This window comes from Acipenser ruthenus, chromosome 60 (assembly GCF_902713425.1).
Source record: "Acipenser ruthenus chromosome 60, fAciRut3.2 maternal haplotype, whole genome shotgun sequence".
Lineage (NCBI taxonomy): Eukaryota > Metazoa > Chordata > Actinopteri > Acipenseriformes > Acipenseridae > Acipenser > Acipenser ruthenus.
Genome location: NC_081248.1, coordinates 3,153,648 through 3,174,556, shown reverse-complemented (window position 1 = coordinate 3,174,556; position 20,909 = coordinate 3,153,648). Strand labels below are relative to the sequence as shown.

Sequence of the window (20,909 nt, the reverse complement as noted above, 5' to 3'; positions counted from 1 at the left end):
TGTATAGTTTGTCTACTACACTTTAGCCTGTTGCAGATAAAATCCAACCTGGTTTTTATTTGACGTTTTTTTCTCAGCGTGTGGATCTAGGGGCTTGTGATTTGTGACCTATTGGAGATCGACGCACTGGTTACTTCTGTTTTAGCGCAGTAAGAAAATATAGGCTGCCAGTAGATTGATAATGAACAGGTAAACTGATAATTTACCTTTTGATTAGTTTTTTAGGCGTTTACTATTCAAATGTGCACATATCTGGTATTTATGAATTCGGGACACTCGGAGCATTTCAAGACTAATGTATTTTTACCTGTGGAACTAAAGCTGTCAATATTCCGTCATCTTGTATGACAAGTTACATGATAAGCTATGTCACTTAAACTTGCTTCACCATTGGTTGACACCCTCATGACTAATCGGTCTCAGTCAGTCTTCAAATCTGAAGACATCTCGACTGAAATCTGTGTAATCTTGGTTTTAAGGGCGCGCACACTGCTACGATTCATCCAGACTGTACGGCCGATGAGATGAGTCGGGACTGCTTGAGTCGGGCTTAACTGTGCACTCGGGCTCACACACACTGCGCTAGTCCCGCCCTTTTATTTTCTTTACAAGCTTATCAGTTACCTTATTGGTTGCAATAACAGATTGATTATTTATTACAAAACAGGTGCCAGACATTACAAATGTAACTTCTTAGGGTGATGAAATACAACTTTTGTCTGAAGCAGCCGCACGCGCACAGAGTGAAGCGGGAAGCTTGTCTGGAGTCTCTCTCGAGCTGCATTTCAAACAGTAAAGAAGCAACGGCTTTTATTTCATTTGGCTTTTTGTTCTCTTTAACTACACTGAATTTACCTCAGTTGTTGGTTATTTATTATATTATTATTCTAGAAACTGGAAGCGAGGTAAGTTATTTTTTTAAAATAATTTATTACAAAAAATTATCGTGATAGTAGGCTAACCGTTAAATGAACTTTTCAAAATTGCCACACAATTTATTATTTACAACTTGTTGGAAACGATGTAACAGTAAATGTTGTAGTTTTTTAAAAAAAATAGTCCCTGACAGGGGCATTTACACGAATACATATGTTTTATTGGGGTTGTTTTAAGCCGAATAACCCAAGAATTGCTTTTTTTTTTTTTTTTTTTTTTTTTAATACCGTTACCGTTTCCCAAGAATAATGTCGTTTCCCCAGTAATATTGTTGAAGCTGACACCCTGGGATCCTTCAAGAAGCTGCTTGATGAGATTCTGGGATCAATAAGCTACTAAGAACCAAACGAGCAAGATGGGCTGAATGGCCTCCTCTCGTTTGTAAACTTTCTTATCTTCTTATTTCAAAGCGCTGACGAGACCAAGGATGAAAAAGGATGAAAAAGGATTCGAGTCACTCGAGCGGTGCCGCTGCAGCCCAAAGCTAAGGTGGACAGCTGAGATTGAACAAGACCTGATTCCCTTTGTTTCTCATTGAAACAGACGGCTGTTAGTAACTGGTATGTATGTATTTTATTTATTCATTCATTCATTCATTCATTCAGGACGCCTAACTTTGTTTAATAGGGGGGAGGGGGGTTAGGCAAAGTTGAATTAGAAATGCCGAGCGAGGCGAAATTATTTATTTTTGCTAAGAAGCTCTGGTAAACGTAATTTTTACTGTTCAGTCTTAAGTTACTGTTTTTGAAATAGTAAATCCATAAAATTGGACACGTGTTTCAGCATAAAATCCAGACTATTTACTAACTGAGCATTTGAGTACAAACACAAATAACAACATGGCAGAACCACTCCCATCTGCACAGCGCTGTACAGTACTTATAATTCCAACATGCATCTTATTAGGAAGTGCTAAACAAACAGTAACATGTACATCCTGATAATATGGCTTATTTATTGATCGATATTGACATATGTATGTTAATAGTTAAAATATTCTTTGCTCGTCTTTGTTTTAAATGTAGTGCTGGATGTTTTACACGTTTTATCAGACATTACTGGAATCAGTTATCACAACAAAACCAGCTGCTACCAGACTTTCAGAAAGTAACGGCTTACAGCACGCCAACGCTTGGTGCTGATAGATTGAAACAATATCCGCCCCCACATTGCATTGCATTAATTGGTAGTAAATTTGACTACAGAAAAGGTAAGCCATGAGCTGTGTGTTTGTTTTCTATTTTTCATGTATTCAATTTTTTCCTTTGCATTTTATACAAAAAAAACACATTTTAAGTTTCAAAAAATATTCATGGAACCAACCAGTCCTTAAATTTATTTCTAGTCTTCCAAGATTCTGAGGAAATATACTTTCCCATGTTGTTGTTTCTCATTCACTACAGTCTGAGAATACGCAAGTGTATTAAGTACATTTTTAAAAATGCAGTTGCGAGAATTGCGATTTCAAACTGTTGATTTTACAGTTTTCAGAAGTTTGTTTCTGTGCATTTTCTGTAAACATTAAATCGCTTTCTACAGTAAGTTGTATTTTGTCTTTCATTTATTTAATTCCGTTAACTGTTGCTTGATTACAATAAATACAAATAACAATAAATAATGTATTGGCATTACTTGAACAGCAGAGCTTGAAAGTAGAAGTCCAGTACATAAATATCAATTTATAGGTATATGAAATGGAAAAACATGTAAACTACTTCAAATGGAAAAGAGTAATGTTGAATTGGATAATCCCTTTGGTGTACAAATTACATACAAATGGTTTTGGGTATTTCATATTAATTTTGTTAATACAGATTAACAGAAAGCGACATACCACTTAAGGCGATTTAGCATGAACTACTATAGGAAATATGCTCCCATCTTGGCTGGTGCTTGGTGTCTGCCACAAAACACTGCAATACACGGCTTACTAGGTTTAATTTTTATGAAATTAAAGTACAACTACTTACTGCAGAAATCACATTCGTGTTTATGTAGTACCCTGGACAAGGGTTAAATTTTTTAAGAACATAAGAAAGTTTACAAACGAGAGGAGGCCATTTAGTCCATCTTGCTCGTTTTGTTCTTAGTAGCTTATTGATCCCAGAATCTCATCAAGCAGCTTCTTGAAGGATCCCAGGGTGTCGGCTTCAACAACATTACTGGGGAGTTGGTTCCAGACCCTCACAATTCTCTGTGTAAAAAAAGTGCCTCCTATTTTCTGTTCTGAATGCCCCTTTATCTAATCTCCATTTGTGACCCCTGGTCCTTGTTTCTTTTTTCAAGTCAAAGAAGTCCCCCGGGTTGACACATACATTTTAGGATATTGAATGTTTGAATCGGATCTTTGTTCAAGACTGAAAAGATTCAATTCTTTTAGCCTGTCTGCATATGACATGCCTTTTAAACCCGGGATAATTCTGGTTGCTCTTCTTTGCACTCTTTCTAGAGCAGCAATATCCTTTTTGTAACAAGGTGACCAGAACTGTACACAATATTCTAGGTGAGGTCTTACTAATGCATTGTAAAGTTTTTAACATTACTTCCCTTGATTTAAATTCAACACTTCTCACAATATATCCGAGCATCTTGTTGGCCTTTTTTTTTTTTTCTTTTTTTTTTTTTTTTTTTTTAAATTTAGCCGTTGCCAATTAGTTTTTATTATTTTCTCCCCAATTTGAAATGCCCAATTATTTTTTAGGCTCACCGCTACCACCCCTGCGCTGACTTGGGAGGGGCGAAGGTGAACACACGCTGTCCTCCGAAGCGTGTGCCGTCAGCCGCCCGCTTACACACTGCGAACTCACCGTGCAGCCGCCTCAGAGCTACAGCGTCGGAGGACAACGTAGCTCTGGGCAGCTTACAGGCAAGCCCGCAGGCGCCCGGCCAGACTACAGGGGTCGCTGGTGCGCGGTGAGTCGAGGACACCCTGGCCGACCTAACCCTCCCTCCCCCCGAGCGACGCTCGGCCAATTGAGCGCCGCCCCCTCGGAGCTCCCGTCCACGGTCGGCTGTGGAATAGCCTGGACTCAAACTCGCGACGTCCAGGCTATTCCTAATGAGTAATTGTATGTGAAATAATGTATAATGTGATATCTTGTAACAATTGTAAGTCGCCCTGGATAAGGGCGTCTGCTAAGAAATAAATAATAATAATAGAGCGCATCCTGCACTCTTGCGAGTGCTTTTACAGCCCTTCTTGGCCTTTTTTATAGCTTCCCCACATTGTCTAGATGAAGACATTTCAGAGTCAACATAAACTCCTAGGTCTTTTTCATAGTTCCCTTCTTCAATTTCACTATCTCCCCTATGATATTTATAATGCACATTTTTATTGCCTGCATGCAATACTTTAAACTTTTTTCTCTAAATGTCATTTGCCATGTGTCTGCCCAGTTCTGAATGCTGTCTAGATCATTTTGAATGACCTTTCCTACTGCAACAATGTTTGCCATTCCTCCTATTTTTGTCGCCTGCAAATTTAACAAGTTTGCCAACTGTACCTGAATCCTAAATCATTAGTGTAGATTAGGAATAGCAGAGGACCTAATACTGATCCCTGTGGTACACCACTGGTTACCTTGCTCCATTTTGAGGTTTCTCCTCTAATCAGTACTTTCTGTTTGCTACATGTTATCCACTCCCTAATCCATGTGCATGCATTTCCTTGAATCCCTACTGCATTCAGTTTGAGAATTAATCTTTTATGCAGGACTTTGTCAAAAGCTTTCTGGAAATCTAAATAAACCATGTCATATACTTTGCAATTATCCATTGTCAATGTTGCATCCTCAGTCAAGCAGGTTACTGTCTCCCAGGATATTGTACCATATAGATAATTTTCCATTTTAGATCTTATTATAGTTTCCATAAGTTTACATATAATAGAAGTCAGGCTTATTGATCTGTAGTTACCTGGTTTGGTTTTGTCTCCCTTTTTGTGGATCGGTATTACGTTTGCAATTTTCCAGTCTGTCGGTACAACCCCTGTGTCAAGAGACTGTTGCATGATCTTGGTTAGCGGTTTGTAAATAACTTCTTTCATTTCTTTGAGTACTATTGGGAGGATCTCATCAGGCCCAGGGGATTTGTTTATTTTAAGAGCTCCTAGTCCCTTTAACACTTCTGCCTCTGTTGTGCTAAAGTTATTTTAAATTGGATAGGAACAGGTCGACATGTGGGGCATGTTTTCCGTGTCCTCCTTTGTAAAAACCTGTGAAAAGTAATCATTTAATATTTGCTATTTTTTTTCTTCGTCTGATTTTGCCATTTGTCTCTTAGACAAAATGTTCTCTTGCTGTTATAATATTGGAAAAAAACATTTTGGAATTGGTTTTAGCCCCCTTAGCAATACTGATTTATATCTCTCTTAGACCTTTCTAACTTCTTTTTTGACTTGTGTTTGCAGTTCCAAGTACTCTTTCTGTGTACTTTGTTTTTGGTCCCTTTTTATTTGCTGAATATTTTTTTAAATTGGTCTAAAAAACCATTTCGGCCAATTTTGTTTTAGATTTAGATTTGTCTACTTTTGGGATGCAATTGTTTTGCACCTCTAGTACTACATTTTTTAAAACCGCCATCCTTTTTCTGTGGATGTTTTCTCTATTTTACTCCAATCTACTTCTGTTAGTCTCTGTTTCATACCTTCATAGTTTGCTTTTCTAAAATTGTAAACATTAGCTTTAGTCATTACTTTTGGGGTTTTAAAAAATACTTCAAATGAGACCATGTTGTGGTCTGAGTTTGCCAATAGCTCACTGACCTCTGTTTTAGTTATTCTGTCTTCGTTATTTTGTAAAGACTTAATCAAGGCATGCCTCCCCTCTAGTCGGTGCCTTGACAAATTGCGACAGGAAGCAGTCATTTCTCATTTCCACCATCTCAATTTCGTCCGTCTTGCTCCCATTTTATACTGGGGAAGTTGAAATCCCCCATTAGTATGGCTTGTCCTTTGCTACACGCATTTCTAATGTCATTGTATAACAGATTATTTTATTCAGCGTCTGAATTAGGCGGTCTATAGCACGCTTCTATTATTATGCCCTTTGAATTTTTGTCCATTATTGTGGCCCATATTGATTCAGTGTTGTTTTCTTTGTCCTGATTTAACACCTGGGCTTCAAGACTATTTCTTATGTATAGTGCTACCCCTCCGCCTCTTCTGTCCTGCCTGTCTTTCCTATACAGTGTGTACCCACTACACTATGTAACACAAGGTTTGTTCCTGGGTAGTAAGTGTTATTTCCTAATTGCTTATGCCTCAAAAGTATAGAACATGGCTATTATTCCCCACAAACTTTGCTTTTGTGAGCAGGACAGTGATATTTTGAAATTTACCTATTTCCAATGAGAAAACAGGCGAATTTGTGTGTCTTCGTTCACATAGTCAGAAAAAAACAACATATGAATCCAAATTAACATGTATTTATACTAAAGTAATACAAAAATGACTAAAAAAGATTTAGAAGTGAGTAGTTTTTCGAGATTTACGATTATACTGTAAATCACTTTCACGAATCAGCCCCCAAATGTAGTCTCCCATCATGTTCTCGTTATACTGTCCTTGGTAGCGGCGTTCAAAGTCCAGTATATCCTGGTGGAAGCACTCGCCTTGCTCCTCCGAGTATGCTCCCATGTTCTCCTTGAATTTATCAAGATGAGCATCAAGGATATGGACTTTGAGGGACATCCTACAGCCCATTGTGCCGTAGTTCTTCACCAGAGTCTCAACCAGCTCCACATAGTTTTCGGCCTTGTGATTGCCCAGGAAGCCCCGAACCACTGCGACAAAGCTGTTCCAAGCCGCTTTCTCCTTACTAGTGAGCTTCTTGGGGAATTCATTGCACTCCAGGATCTTCTTTATCTGTGGTCCGACGAAGACACCGGCTTTGACCTTTTCCTCAGACAGCTTAGGGAAGAAGTCTTGAAGGTACTTGAAGACTGCCGACTCCTTATCTAGAGCTCTGACAAATTGTTTCATAAGGCCCAATCTGATGTGCAGTGGTGGCATCAGCACCTTCCGGGGGTCCACCAGTGGCTCCCACTTGACGCTGTTCCTCCCCACAGAGAACTCGGTTCGCTGTGGCCAGTCCCGCCTGTGGTAGTGCGCCTTGGTGTCCCTGCTGTCCCAAAGGCAAAGATAGCAGGGAAACTTGGTAAAACTGCTTTGGAGACCCATCAAGAATGCCACAATTGTGAAGCCTCTTATGACCTTAATGCCATCTCAGAAAAATGCAGATATGTATCCACTTAGGCAGCTGGAACTAAACTGAACTGGTGGGCTTAAGGCCCCTGTATTTATACTACTATTTAAATTACTGGAAAGTTCTAGAAAGTTCTAGAAGTTACTCCAAGTTTACTCAACACTGAATCTATCTGGAATGTTCTGGAAAATAGGTCAATTTCAAAATATCACTGTCCTGGTCACAAAAGCAAAGTTTGTGGGGAATAATAGCCATTTTCTATACTTTTGAGGCATAAGCAATTAGGAAATAACACTTACTACCCAGGAACCAAAAAAAAAAAAAAAAATTGTTACACAGTGATTATATTCGTCTCCATTACTCTCAGACAACCAAGTTTCTGTTACACCTATCACATCGTAGTTACTTGTTAGTGCAGTAGCTTCAAGTTCTAACATTTTGTTTCTGAGACTTCTAGCATTAAGATAAATACATTTAATAGTTGTCTTACCTGAGTTGTTGCCCTTGTTTTGATGTGGTCTCCCTTCTGTTTTCTCCCCCCTTCCTTTCTAGTTTAAAATAACCTTGTGGACATGCAGGCATATACAGAACTGTAGACATACTGATACACACACTAATTATTTGAGAAAAATTACAGTGATCTCTGGCTGTACAGAAATGTTCTGTAATCAGATTTTTTTTTTTTTAATGCTGTTGTAACTGAACGAAGCCAAAAAAAAAGCTCTATTCTTTTTAAACCAGAACACAATCGAAAATATAAAATGTTTAATACATGAGCTTTACAAGTCACAGGAATACAGTTTGCTTAATCGTTATGTAATTATTTTTACAATTTTTTGCACTGTTAAACATCACAAATCCTGAATCTGTTGTAACGAAGCTGCGCGTGTAAACCATTTAAAAGACGCATGGGAGGGACGGAGGTGGGGGGGTTGATTTGTTGTGGATTGAATACAATTGCAAGTTTTGTATGTTTGTAGTTTTATTAGATGTGACTTCTGTAGTTTTACAAAAACTGGTGTGTTTATATGAGCACTATAAGTAATGCAAGTAGTGGAATATGTAATGCATAAATAGGTGTATATAGTATGGTTAAGTTCTGATCTGAATAATTGAAAAATGCAGAGACTGATAGTTAAGTGCTTTATTTATAGTAGTTAGATATCTTTTATTGTAAATGTGATTTTTAATAACTTAAATTAAAACTTTGAACTTTTTATGGTGTTGTCCCTCGCTTTTTCTCTGAATTGAGTAGCTCACTTTTTCAGCCATAATCTTATACCTATTGAACCTTATCTTTTTTACCTGTAGTATCCCACTATTAGAACAAAAAACGAAATATCACTGTACTTTGCATTAACCAGCAGGAAAAAAAAGTATGTTTGGTCTTTAACTAAGGGGTGGTACAAGATTGCCCTCTTGTGGTGAAATGTAGATGTGTCTGGTGAAAAAAGACTCACCACAAGAGGCCGCTTATGACCATGAAAACTCGTAATTCCATATAAAAATGATATTGCCTTATCCTGCAGTATATACTGCTTAATACTATTATCACATCTAACAGTAAATCATATAATGGTAAAAAAAAAAAAAAAAAAAAAAAATACCGTGCCCACTTTATTTTAAGAGTGTAAAATTGACATTTTTTATATTTTGCCATTCGTTCATAACATTAGTGATCTCAGCCTGTACAGAAGTTTGACAGCTGGGTTATTTAAAATATGCAGCTGAAAGTTCCACAGCACACAATGCACTTTAAAGGAATCACAAGTAGTTATCAAAATGAATACTAAATCAACATTTATAAAATACTAACCGTTATCCTACAAAAAACACACACAATAAAATGATGCTTTCCAATTAACAAAATTTTCGTATGATTTCCATTTTCACAAGTCTCAAACCGTATCTTATTCTGCTGTAAACTTCTGTTAGCCTTAACCTGCAACTTCTAGTTATTTTTTTTTTCCTTCCACCCAAATTACAAATGCCTGAATGTGTTGTAACTAAGCCGTGTGTGTAACCTATTTAAAAGATGGATGAGACAGGTGGCACAACTTTGTGAGCATATCTTTCATTTAACTAATTATTTTAGGTAATGAAAAGTATAGACAGAACTGTTCAGAATCACTTGCTCCATTAAATACAATCGTAAGGAAGAAGATCGCACGGTTATGCACGGAGAATCCCCCCCCAAAAACTGACACGTTAGTATAATTGGAGCTGACCAGCTTCTTGCCGTAATTGTTTGTTTATTTTAAAATAACCTTGTAGACATTCAGGCATATACAGAACTGTACACATTAAGTATTTGAAAAACATTACCGTGATCTCAGGCTGTACAGAAATATTCTGTAATCAGATTGATTGATTTATTGATCTTTTTTTAAACGCTGTTGTAGCTGAACAGAAGCCAAAAAAAAAACTGCACTATGCTTTTTAAACCAGAACACAATTGAAACAATAAAATGTTTAATACATGAACTTTACAATCCTCTCTAATACAGTTTGCTTAAAAATCGTTGTATAATTATTTTTATGACTAAATTGTGGTAATAAAACAATCACAAATCTTAAAAGCCACATGTGTAACCTATTTAAAATATGCATGAGACGGGTGGCACAAATTTGTGAGCATATTTTTCATTGAACTAATTATTTTAAGTAATGAAAAGTATAGGCAAACCTGTTCAGAATCGCTTGCTCTATTAAATACAATTGTAAGGATGAAGATCGCATGGTTATTCACAGAGAATCCCTCCCCAAAACAGCAGACATTTGAGAGTAATAGGAGCTGATCAGCTTGTTCTGCTGTAATGTTTGTTTACTTAAAATAACCTCGTGGATATGCAAGCTTTATAGAACTGTACACATATTCTCTCTCTCACACACACTAAGTATTAGAAAAAATGACTGATCTCGGCTCAGTGTATATATGTAATATGTAATGCATAAATAGGTTTATATTGTATGGTTAAGAAGTTCTGGTCTGAATAATTGAAGAATACAGAGACTGATAGTTAAGTGCTTTATTTAGTGTAGTTAAATGTCTCTTATTGTAAATGATTTTTAATAACTTAAATTAAAACTGTTAACTTTTTATGGTGTTGCCCTCCCTTTTTCTCTGAATTGTTGAGTAGCTCACTTTTTCAGCCATAATCTTATACCTATTGAACCTTATCTTTTTTACTTGTAGTATCCCACTATTAGAACAAAAAACGAAATATCACTGTACTTTGCATTAACCAGCAGGAAAAAAAACTATCTTTTGGTCACTATTTTTTTAAGAGTGTAAAATTGACATTTTTTATTATTATTTGCCATTCGTTCATAACATTACTGTGATCCTCAGCCTGTACAGAACTTTGACAGCTGGGTTATTTAAAATATGCAGCTGAAAGTTCCACAGCGCGCAATGCACTCTCAAGGAATCACAAGTAGTGATTAACATTGTGGCAGGATAGCAGCAGAGGGAAGACTTGGAGTCAGAAAATGCAGTGAAACAAATATACTTTAATTGACAAAAAAAACACAAAATAAAATGGCACAAGGGCCAAACAATAGGTTTAAACGCGAAACAAAGGCTTTCAACAAAACACTGGAACAAAATAAATCAAATAAACAGGTATCTATACACATTTTTACAGACAACACTTACTCACACTCACACTCTCGCTCGCTCCAGCCACATTCTCACATGTATTTTGCAGGGAGGAATTTAACCCCCTCCCTGCAGATCCAAAACAAACCAGAATGATAATGAATCATAATGGAAACAACAGTAAAAATAACAATAATAAACAGAAATTATAAGGGCGAGCTGGCACCCCATCACATATCCCCCCCCCCGCCTCACCTTGGCAGCACACTTGGCCCCAACGACCACCTCTCCCCTTAGTCCCAAAGTCTCAGAAGAGGGGAAGCAAGTGGTCCATGGTGGCGGCCATGGTGGGAGATCCTCCTTCATTGCTGAGGGAGGGTCCGAGACCTGGCGAAAGGGGACCCAGGTGCATTGGATTGGGCGTCGGGAGCGCAGGCAGGCGACCGGTTGGCTGCAGCCCCAGGCAGAGGTGCGAGCCCAGGCGACAGTGCAGCAACGTCTGGGCAACCTGGGGGAGTGGAGCAGGAGACCAGGCAACCTCCTGTGCCTGGTGGTGCTGCGACTTGGGAGTCAGGCCCAGCGACCAAAGGTCCAGACATGGAGCCTGGGTGTCCGGGAGCCCAGGCTGAGGAATCCAACCCCCGGGTGCCGGGCTGTGGCACAGGGGTGGTGGTCTCCTCACCCCCACCCCCGACTTCTTCGTGGCCGGCAGCTCCCCTTTGTGGGGCTCCAGACACAGTACTTCCTGCTGCCATTCAGAACTGGCAGGACCCTCAGCAACCCAAGATGGAGGACCCTCAGCGACCCCAGGCAAAGCAGGGCCCTCGGGAAGCAACGGCGGCAGCGGACCCTCGGGAGGCGACGGTTGCAGAGGACCCTCAGGAGGGGGGGAGCCCCTGGCCATGAAGGCGGCAGCGGGAGCTCCACTTCTCCCTCGTACTCTGTAACTGGTGGCTCCCCAGGCAATGCGGAGCAGCAGGCAACCCCAGGCGATCTAGACTTGGTATCCCTGAGCGGAGCGGCCGTATCATCCTTGGGCGGAGCGAAGGCAGGCATCCTTGGGCGGTGCCTCAGACAGCAGAGGAAAGGCTGCCAGTTCCTCCGACAGCAATGGAGGGCTGTAACTTCTCCCCTTTCAGCTCTGAAGATGGTGGCTCCTCCTCTTCCAGCTCTGGAAACTGCAGCGTCGGCTCCTCCCCTTTCAGCTCCGTAGACGGCAGCTCCACCGACTCCGGTACCTGGAATGCCTTTATCACTGCCATATCCTTAGCCAGGTAACGGAGCACCATGGCTGTAGTCTCATGAAGGGACACAGGGTGGTGCTGTCTCACCCAGGCCTCCCATTGCTCCCCATCTCGCCACCACAGCGCGTTGATAGCCAGCGGGAGGTCTTTGAAGAGGTCCCCCTCCGTGTCCATCAGCCAATCCCAGATTTCTTGGGACGAGGGTGAACCCAGTGGCACTACCAGTGTTGCTGCTGATGCCTGGGCCAGCGCATAGGGGCATCCGGCCCAGTTGTGCCCGTCCTCCTCGCAGCGACCACACCAGTCAGCCGGTGGCTCCTCTGGACATGCCTGCCAGCGATGGTCCTCCTTCCCGCACCAGGAGCACCATGGGAACAAGCTGGCTGGGTCCTCCAGCTTCTGCTGCTGCAGCTGCCTGCTGCTCTTGCCCATTTTTTTCCCCAAAAACAAAAAAACTGCACTTCCGCTCTGAGTCCCCAGGGGGTGTTATCCAAATTCTAAAACCACTTGTGGCAGGATAGCAGCAGAGGGAAGACCGAGTCAGAAAATGCAGGGAAACAGAAATATTTTCATTGACAAAAAAAAAACACACAAAATAGACAAGGGCCAAACAAAAGGTTTAAACACGAAACAAAGGCTTTCAACAAAACACTGGAACAAAATAAATCAAATTAAACAGGTATATATCTACACATTTTTACAGACAACACTTACTCTGTGTATGTCTGTGTCTGTCAATCTCGCTCTCTCTACCAAACCACTCCACTAGACAAAGGGTTTCAGCTTTATTATGGTCTGTGGCTGGAGCCCAATTAACCAATAATTAACAATTACGCACTTAAGGCTCCAGCCACATTCTCGCATGTATTTTGCAGGGCGGAATTTAACCCCCTCCCTGCCAATCCAAAATAAATTATAATGAAAACAGTACAAATAACAACAATAATAAACACAAATTATAAAAGCGAGCTGGCACCACATCAAACATTTATAAAATACTAAACGTTCTCCTACAAAAAACACACGCAATAAAACAAGACTCTCCAATTAACAGAATGTTCGTATGATTTCTATTTTCACAAGTCTCAAACCATATCTTGTTCTGCTGTAAACGTCTGGAAGCCTTAAAGTTGCCTGCAACTTCTAGTTATTATTATAATAATCTCGATCAGTTATCACCTATTTCTATATTCGAGTCAAATTGTAGTTGGTGTGTTTTAATACAACAGGTAGACTAGCCATGTCTGAAAATACATGCAGCACGCATACACAAGGAATGTATTTTGAATGGTCTTGGAAATCCCATTTGCATAATCATGAGTCATATGACTATAGGTTTAACACCCAATTTTCTATTTAACTCATGCTGTATATGTAATTTTATATATTCCCAAGTAATGTACACATTTTGAATTGCACCATAAACACAACATTGTTACTAATTATTTAACAATTGTAATTCTAATAATTAACACAATTAAATATGTTAGAACACATGTGACACAAGAAGAGGATCACTATACTTTCTTCCGATGCCCTCTGTCGGTGTAGTTGTCTCAGCCTATGTCTTAATCTAGACAATGTGGGGAAGCTATAAAGGCCAACAAGATGCTCGGATATATATGGTGTTGAATTTAAATCAAGGGAAGTAATTTTAAAAGTTTACAATGCATTAGTAAGACCTCACCTAGAATATTGTGTTCAGTTCTGGTCACCTCGTTACAAAAAGGATATTGCTGCTCTAGAAAGAGCGCAAAGAAGAGCAACCAGAATTATCCCGGGTTTAAACGACATGTCGTATGCAGACAGGCTAAAGAATTGAATCTATTCAGTCTTGAACAAAGAAGACTATGAGGCGATCTGATTCAAACATTCAGAATCCTAAAAGGTATAGACAGTGTCGATCCAGGGGACTTTTTTTGGGGGTCACAAATGGAGATTAGATAAAGGGGCATTCATAACAGAAAATAGGAGGCACTTTTTTACACAGAGAATTGTAAGGGTCTGGAACCAACTCCCCAGGCAACCAAACTATTTTGGCCCAACACTGGCCCAGTTCCGGCTGCCAAATTGGCCCAGGTTCGGGTGCCGGTATTGGCCCGGTGTCCTTTTTGCACCTCGGGCCGATGTTGGCCCGTATGTATTGGCCCAAATGCGGCAAGCGGCTTAGAGCCATATGAAGCACATTTGGCCCATTCTCGGCCCTAATCTGGCATACGCATGGTACAACTGGCCCACTTGCTGCCCAAATGTGGCAACCGGCTTGAAGCCATACGATACACATTTGGCCCATTACATTAGTTCTCAATGTACATGATGTACATGTCCACTTGTTGATAGAGAACAGCTCGTTCCTATTAAATCCAGTCCATAATGTATTATGGCCCATTTGACCAAATATGGCATAATCTCTTACTTGGTTACCTAAATGGAAGGAAAGTGAAGGAGGCGTCATGGCTGCATACCTGATTTTGTTTCTCTCGATGTGGTGCCAGTTTCAGAGTCTCCCCTACTTTCAACTCCACCTCTGTCCTTGTCACCTTGTGGTTCCATTTGGTTGTTTCTACAAAAAAAAAAAAAAAAAAAAAAAAAAATATATATATATATATATATATATGTATATATATATATATATATGTATATATATATATATATATATATATATATATATATATATATATATATATATATATATATAAAATACATTTATGTGAATTAGTATTATTTTGGCTTATGAAGTGTCCTGTCACTAAACATTACTCAAAACAATAAAATAATATGCACTCTATTGCCATGCTTCACATCTGTGAGACTTTGCAACCACTTTACTGGCTTTGCTATAATTTACCATTAAGCAATACAAAAAAATCCTTAAATTACCACAATTAAGACATTATCAGTCTCCTTACAAAGGTTACAACAGCTTGAAGCCATTATGCCAAGGCCACCACTTGTGTAATCAATTTCCCTACAACTTGGTTTACACCACCCATCAGAGGCAGCTCGTAAGGGAAGGCAGAAGAGAATTTAAAGGGATTTCCGTTTATTCTCCCCTGTAAACACCTCTTAACACGAGAGATAACAATTAAAACAACGCAGAAGCTGTGGAAATGCGTTAATCGCAAGATTACATTCCCGTCCCCTTGTTTTTCAATCTAACATTATTTCAGTACTATGATGGGTGAGAAGAAAAGCGTCTTCCAACAGTCTGAATCAGACAGCAACTCCACAGCACATTGTTACAGGTTCATTTATTTGCTATTTGTTTACATGTATTATTTTATTCTGTGGAATAAACAATTTTTGTCTCAATATTGAAATATGGAGATTCAGTTCCTACAGCCACAGAACAGCCGTGCACAAATCAGCCTGGTTAGCATCAATCACGTTTAGGGGAAATGGTGACAGCCTTCCTTGTGATGAGTTAAGTTTCTGATTGTCACTGCTACTGAAACACCGTGTAGATTGGGAAAGCAGGGGATGTAGTCTTGCAATTAACACATTTCCACGGTGTCTGCAGTGGTTTAATTGTTATCTTTCCTGTTAAGATGTGTTTAAAGGGGAGAATAAATGGAATTCCCCTTAAAATCGCTTCTGCCTCAGTTTACGTAACCCAGAGGTGTTTAGCATCAGATTTAGAATCATTGGTTACCTTTAATGGAACCTCAGCTTTCCATTTCTGGCCTTCATGTTGTAGTGCGACATTTGTAAACAGCTTGTTTGTAAACAGCTTGCGTATCATTTTCGGCACTGTGTCTCCCAGGTCAGTCCCTCCAATGGAACTCAGGTACAGGATCTAAGGAATAGTCCATATTAAAAACTGATGTAGTTACAAACTATTTAGATAATGGTAGCAGAAAATGCCATATATATATATATATATATATATATATATATAATATATTACAGTGCGTTGCAAAAGTATTCAGACCCCTGACCAATTCTCTCATATTAATGAATTACAAATGGTACATTGAAATTTCGTTCTGTTTGATATTTTATTTTAAAACACTGAAACTCAAAATCAATTATTGTAAGGTGACATTGGTTTTATGTTGGGAAATATTTTTAAGAAAAATAAAAAACTGAAATATCTTGCTTGGCATAAGTATTCAACCCCCACACATTAATATTTGGTAGAGCCACCTTTCGTTGCAATAACAGCTTTAAGTCTTTTGGGGTAAGTATGTACCAGCTTTGCACACAGATTTTGGACCAATCCTCTGGCAGATTTGCTCCAGGTTGTTCAGTTTGGTTGGACGACGCTTGTGGACCGCAATTTTCAAATAGTGCCACAGATTCTCAATGGGATTGAGATCAGGACTTTGACTGGGCACTGTAGGACATACACCTTTTTGTTCTTGAGCCACTCCAATGTTGCTTTGGCCTTGTGCTTGGGATCATGGTCCTGCTGAAAGGTGAATTTCCCCCCAAGCTTCAGTTTTTTAGTGGACTGAAGAAGGTTCTCTTGCAGTATTTCCCTGTATTTTGCTCCAAACATTCTTCCTTCAATTTTAACAAGATGCCCAGTCCCTGCTGATGAGACGCATCCCCACAGCATAATGCTGCCACCACCATACTTCACTGTAGGGATGGTGTGTCTTGAGGCCTGGGCAGTGTTAGGTTTGCACCACACATAATGCTTTGAGTTTTGGCCAAAAAGCTCTATCTTGGTCTCATGTGACCACAAAACATTTTCCCACATCGCAGCTGGGTCACTCATGCTTTCTGGCAAACTCCAGACGTGCTTTCAGATGGTACTTTTTGAGTAACGGCTTCTTTCTTGCCACCCTCCCATACAGGCCGGTGTTATGCAGCGCTCTTGATATGGTTGACTGGTGCACCATTACTCCACTCCCAGCCACTCCTTCACAGTGATTGTTGGCCTCTCTGTGGCTTCTCTCACAAGTCTACTTCTTGTTTGAGCGCTGAGTTTTGAGGGACGGCCTTTTCTTGGCAGTGCCTGGGTGGTGTTATGCAGCTTCCACTTCCTGATCATTAATCCAACTGTGCTCACTGGGATATCCAAACACTTGAATATTATTTTGTACCCTTTCCCTAATCTATGCATTTGTATTACTTTATCTCTAACTTCTGCAGAATGCTCTTTGGTCTTCATTTTCCTTCAGATTCACAGCCTGACCAATGATCCTTCAACAGTGGGGTTTTTATCCAGAAAATGTGACAGCAACTTTAATGGTTCACAGGTGGAGGCCAATGGTAAGGTAATTGTGTCATTGTTAGGGCAATTTCTTTCATCGGTGCAAACTGGGAGCTTCCACAGCACAGGGGTTGAATACTTATGCCAAGCAAGATATTTCAGTTTTTTATTTTTCTTAAATATTTCCCAACATAAAACCAATGTCACCTTACAATAATTGATTTTGAGTTTCAGTGTTTTAAAATAAAAAATCAAACAGAACGAAATTTCAATGTACCATTTGTAATTCAGTAATATGAGAGAATTGGTCAGGGGTCTGAATACTTTTGCAAGGCACTGTGTGTATGTATGTGTGTGTGTGTGTGTGTGTACATATATGTATGTATGTGTGTGTGTGTGTGTGTATATATATATATATATATATATATATATATAATATATATATATATATATTGCAGATTTCAACTATGTACAATGTTACACATACCATTAAATCTACCAAAAATCAATCATTATCCCCACTTAATATAAGTTTAGTCCTAATAGTGAAAACTTCATACCATTTTTTTCCTCAAGTCAGCATCTTTATCCAGATGGGTGCACATATTTTCCATTTCTTCTATGGTCTGCCAGGGTCGAGGAAACACATTGTCAATGTCCTCCACACTGCTGCCAAGGGAAGAAACCACCCTCTGCAATAGGACCAAGCCATCCTGCTTCTTCTCAAGAATGCTGTCAAGCTTCTTGAGGACACTCCTCTGAAAATCTATTAGAACAGACATTTATAGCAATTAGGTGATGATAATTCAGAGATGCAATGCAGTAATGTTCTGCAGTGATGAACTTTCTTTTTGCAGACATTTTATTGCATCTGTTGATTTAACCAAAACAACTAACAAGACTTTTTTTAAAGCAAAGACCATGTAATTAACTGCAAGATCATGCAACAATCCTATGAGCTATAAGAAGAATTGGGTGTACAAAAATCAACAGAATTGCTAGAAACAATTTAAATCTCTGGTTCCAAACAAAGTACCAATTACTACAGAAAACAGTTGGAGCATTTGGAAATTAAATTAAACAAAGATTTTAAAGATAGAAAGATGAATGATCAACTTACTCAGTCGGAGGTCTTCTGGTGGCATTCTCTGTAGAGATGGAAGGGTTTGCTGTTACACAAACGTAAGAGACTGTAAAAGTAGTAAATAATCAAGCATATGGATTGGTTGTTAAAATCAAAATGCTATTGTTTGAATAAAATAAGGTAATAAAATGAAAACATACTGCAATGAGAGAATGGCACGGGTCTTCCCCTGCAACTTGACCTTGTAGGGGTCCTCTCATCCCATCTGCGAATTGATCTTGACCTTTCATCTGGTCTGCAAGGTGATCTTGGCGTATCTGAGCTGCCAGACCTCAAACTCTCTCGTATGGCCTAGACCTGAAATTGTTATAGTTGCGCTGGGTTACAGTGTACTTTTGGGGGTCATAGCCTCTAAAGAGCGCGAGAGACGGTTAGCTGGCCAGGTGGGCTGGCTTAAAATAATAAATATGGGGGGACTGTAGCTGCCAGGGGCAGTGCAGTCAAATTGCTGAGTGAATACAACTGTCTGAAAACCCCAGCAAAAAATGCCTGTTGGTGATAGTGCTGTCAGATGTATTATTTTGGCGTAGACTACGGCCAGCAGTATTGGAATAATAAACCAAGTTACCGTCTTTTCCCCGAGTTCGCTATCATGGTACAATTCAGCTGTTGTGACGTGTGACTGTCGGCTGTCCCGATCCAACAGATACACCGCATTTATAAAGCACAGTTTTCTAAAAGCTGGTGTTACGCATTATCTGAAAAAACGTCACTCAAAATAACCTTTCGCATCCAAGACCAGTTTTTAGTAATGTTGCAGGAACGTTATAAGAACTTATCTGCTAACTTTTTTTTTTTTTCCAAGATTACGTTTTCACTCTTCATCATTCAACTCTAATTAATTGCAAATCAACATTATAATGACAATGAAACACATTTCTGTTGGCAAGGTGAATATACTAATAACGTTGCCGAAGGTTTGCAGAACGTTCTGTAATAACCTAACCAAAAGACAACCTACAAGTAACATGACGGTTACGTTACCTGTTTGCTGGGTAACTGCTGCTAAGAACTAAAAACGTTGTTGTAATTACATGCAATACTTATCCTACATAAATAAACAACCACAACAATGTATTTATTTATTTGTAATATATTTTCTTTTAGTGTTTATTATGTGCTCTGTTTGTTTTTGTCAGTGTTCTCTGTTATGTTCTGGTATTTGTTAGCCACATACACTACAGGGCGGTGCTTATGGGGAGCCACAACACCACTGGGACCTTTCAAAACCTTGAAAATACGTAATATAACTGATACCACAAAACACAAAATTCTGCCAGATGTATCATTTTTGGTATGTATTATGTTGATTTAAAATAATAATAAAAAAGCAATATTTACAAAAATATATAAATATAGGCAGGTAAGTAAAATCTCTATCCACCATTAGGAAACTATTCCCATATGTGGGGGGCTTAATTCTGCCTCGTCCCCGATGGGTATTGAGGTTCATAGTAACATGAGAACCATATAGCAGTATCTTTTTCAAGGTAACTAACTTTTTCCTGCCGGTATTTTATCTTATAGTAAACATAATATAGGTCAAATGATAAATGTGACAGAAAAGTATACCATAAGCGTGTATGTTTTTTTTTTTTTTTTATAATAGTCGATGTTGAAAAATCCCTTACACTGACACCCTTGACAATAAATAAATAAATAATAATAATTAAATACTTGTACTTGGCATGTCTAGCTACACTTATCGTTTAGTTTTCAAATGATATAGCCTAGCTATACAGTCGATTAAATTAAATAACCTTACCTTGTTAAAAGGGCTGCTTCAAATTAAGTACAAAATAAATAACTATAACTAACTCTCACTATATACAATTATTTATTATTTATATACAATTATTTGTCAAATTTATCAATTTATCTAATGTTTTCTTCCCTTCGTTCAACTGTCTCCAATTTCTGTGACTCAGCTCGAGCAGTTTCTTGGTTTAAACTCGCTCAGTCTGCTTGTGCGCGTGAATGTTTTTTAAATCGAACACTCGTACATTTCTTTCAGTTTTTTTTTTTTTTTTTTTTTTTTTATGTAGGTCAGTTTTCTACTTCATTTCTTACTTTTTATATAGCGCCCATAAAGACACTTCACAAATGTAACAAAACAGCAAATTGTGTTGAGTAATAAATAATAAAATAAACACTTAATGCAATAACAGAAAATTATAAGGGATAAAGATCTGATTGTTTTATTATTATAAAACGATTATAATATTCGCTGTTACTACAGGTTCATATACTGAACACAAATATGATTGATTTTTATTTTTAGCTAATCCTAGTAAATGTATATACATATAAAAAAAATAATGGCCTCCTCTTGTTTGTAAACTTTCTTATGTTCTTTAAATACACAGCATAAATTAGAGCAGCCATGTTTCCATAAGTTCAATGAAGGAAATTACTGTGGTCCTCCTGTCGTTTATACACAAAGTAAAATGGTTTTGGCGAAATACGACCGGTAATACAACCAAGTAGTGTGAGCAACATTGTATAGAAATGCTACCTCTGTTATATATTGTGCTCCCGATGTCGTATTGATATATAGAAAGGACCCCCTTGGGGCTCCCGAGTGGTGTATCTAGTAAAGGTGCTCCGTATGGAGTACAGG

General features: G+C 38.8%; 1 long non-coding RNA gene across 1 annotated transcript in view; it reads left to right on the top strand.

The window, feature by feature from the left end:
• Nucleotides 1–637: 637 nt before the first annotated feature.
• Nucleotides 638–20,909, top strand: part of LOC131725066 (uncharacterized) — a 43,304-nt gene continuing 23,032 nt past the window's right edge. Inside the window, exons 1-2 of the long non-coding RNA XR_009320417.1 lie at nt 638–905; nt 1,347–1,496. This is a non-coding gene — a long non-coding RNA (uncharacterized LOC131725066). The remainder of the gene's footprint in view (nt 906–1,346; nt 1,497–20,909) is intronic.